Raw genomic sequence first — 3,070 nt, forward strand, 5'->3', positions numbered from 1 at the left:
TCTTCCTTGATGAAAGTTTGCCATACGCTGCTCGACAAAAGAAAATGCATAAAAGAGTCATCAATTAGTTCAAAGCAGGAAATTAACGAAACAAACCGATAAGAATTAAAATTACCTTCTGAACATTAAATAACAAGACACGTATAGATCCTTTTTTTGCTTAGTGAGTCCAAGACTTCAACTTCTCCAATTTCCAAATTGATGATGAGAAGAATAAAGTGAAACCTACGCATGTTTCAATATGTAGTGTCATATATATAAGTCATTAGTTAAAATTTTGACATACGGTGAGCAAAATATAATGTGTTATAAGACAGTAAGACTCACTCGAAGTTGTAAGGCCAAAGTATTAGCTTTTTGTCACGTTGTCGCTTCAAAAACCTTAGCAAAGTCTGCGGTGTATCCTTGTTATAGAGGGGATCCTCTATGGTTTTAACATGCATTGTGTTCGGGTCAATGAACTCAATGTCTGTGATATCGTCCCTTTTGCATTCGAGCATCTTCGATCTGCATAATATAGCGCACAAAAGATTATAATCTGCAGACAATGAACAACTTCTCAAATTAAATAAATAAATCACTTACAGACAATAGCAACTGATGATTGATTTGTCGAGGCTCCGGAGATTGTATAACTGAAAGAGTTCGGCGAAGTCAACGTTCACACAGTACTCCTGGAAGTAGTGCTCTTCCCTAACTCGCACCATGATAGTCTCGATCCCTTCCTTTGAGGCATTAAGGTACCACGAATGGAAGTTACGCATACGTGTTGGTAGCTTCCTGAGATTCTCGACCAAATCTTTCCCTTGAACAAATTGATATGCTCGTTCAGCCAAGCCGTAATCGGTTGTGTCTTGTCGAGAACTTTGAACGGGCTTCCCGTCAAACACCTTGAGAGGGTCGACCGATTGAACGGGTTGTTGTCCGAGCTGGTAGACTTGGTGTATCCCTTTTATCTCCATGATACCCGATTTAACGGGTTTTGTCGCCTCGATCATCTTGTCATACGACCTTTCAATAAAACGCCTATAGTCAGATGGCGGCGATGGTACAGGGTCATATAGATTCTCAACGGTACGCACAACTTTCACCGGATCTAGTGTCTTCTCGAAAGGTATCTCTGGCACTTTCGGTGCAAAAAATTTCTTCACCTCGGCCTGAACGGCTTCCCTGTTTTCCTCGACACTTTTTTCCCAAGGTAACTTCTCAGTAGGCGGCAGTTGTTTCTCCTTTCTAGCTTTCTTCCTAGGCGGCGTACCGTTCCGCTTAACGGACGCTGTCTTACGCGGAGGATCTCGAGATGGTGGACTCACGCTGGGGTCCCTCTCGGGTAGGTGTGGACTTGGCTGCTCACCGGGACCGCCACCGGGAGGAGTCGATGGCATTTGCTGCTCATGTGTAGGAGTCGGTGGCCTTTGCAAAAGGACGACGTACTTCTTCGGCCATAGGGCGAAACCGTGCTTGACATCGGCCGGTGTCCTCTCATCTTCACCTCTAGGAATATCAAGCTCCACTTTTTCAAAACCCGAAACAACTTCATCCACCCCGACACGAACACAACCAGGTGGAATGGGCATATGATGGTGCATTGCTCCATCTTCACTTGGGTACACATAGCCGACCGCCACCTTAACGGACGCGGTCCCGATTAACATATGTAGCTCGCAATCTGTCTTCTCCGTGACATAATCCACGGGGTAGCTTCCTCCACATCCGTCAAGATGCGAGGAACCGACACAGCTTCTTCGCTGAGATGGGGCAGCATCGGCTTGTGGATCCTGTAGAAACAGCGGCTGATCAGGTGCCCTCTGATTTCTCTCAAGAGCCTCCACCCTAGATAACAACTCCGTTACAATGTCGGCGTCCTTCTTCTTCTTTCGCGAACGGCTTCTATAAGTGTCAGCGCTGTCCAGCCACGCTTCCTTCATGGTGAGACCTGGGCGAGCTCGTACCCGTCCAACATGTTCAGGGTTGCCCAGAGCGAGTGTCAGCTCGTCATTCTCTCGATCGGGAATGTACTCTCCCTTTCTGACCTTGTCAATTGCATCTACAAGCTTCGGTACAATTGTCTCAATTTTTTCCTTCCATTTTCCCTTCGCAACGATCAGCCCTGTCTTTGGGTCCAACCCTGCCCCATGAGCGAACAACCAGAACTTGGACCGTTCGGGCCAGTCCCATGTCTGTGGAGTGATTCCATGTTCAATCAGTTTATTCTCAAACGCTGTCCACTTCGGAATGGCACTCGTGTAGCCACCTGACCCCAAATGATGCGGAAGTTTCTTCTTTGCAGCATTTTCGGTATTTTTCTTCGATCGGGACACAAAAGTAGACGATTGCTTATACTCCTTAAATTTGTCCCAGTGATCTTTTATCTTCACTAGATTATCATCGAATACTGGATCTTCATTCTTATATTTGTCCCATAAATTTTTCTTGAAGGTCTGGAATTGTATGGCCATCTTCTTCCATGTCCATTCCTTGACTTTATTCTTCTGGCCTTCCGTCATGTCTTCCGGTAGGCTGAACTTTGTCATGAGCGTGTCCCAAAGAAATTTTTTCATCGCGTCGTTGACATAACTAGCACCACTCTCCGGGTTCTTCGGCTTATGCCACTCTTGAATGCTGATCGGTACATGGTCCCTAACAATAACTCCGGATTGACTTGTAAATTTGCGGCAAAACTCCTTGGGCTCCACTGGTTCACCATTATCCTTGAATGCCGTGAGGGCTAACCTGCCCTCGCCCTTTAGCACCCGCGTCGGGCCTCGTTTTGATCTAGCAGACTTGCTCGATGATCCAGAAGGCTAAAAGAAAAAATTATTCGTTAATAAGTGCAATACAAATAAATGAATGCATCTAGGGATGAACATATAGACTAATTGATACATAGATATACACCTCGCCGGAGTTTGTGATGGACACTTCGTTGTCTCTTCTAATTTGTTCAGACTCAAGTCCCTCGCCGAAATCATTCAGAAAGTCTTGGAAATCGTTGTCATCTCCATCGTCGGGTTGCGGACCACGGGCACTCTCATAGATCAATTGCTGCACCGCTTCTTCCCCTCCTCAT

This window comes from Lolium rigidum, chromosome 4, assembly GCF_022539505.1.
Source record: "Lolium rigidum isolate FL_2022 chromosome 4, APGP_CSIRO_Lrig_0.1, whole genome shotgun sequence".
Taxonomy (NCBI): domain Eukaryota; kingdom Viridiplantae; phylum Streptophyta; class Magnoliopsida; order Poales; family Poaceae; genus Lolium; species Lolium rigidum.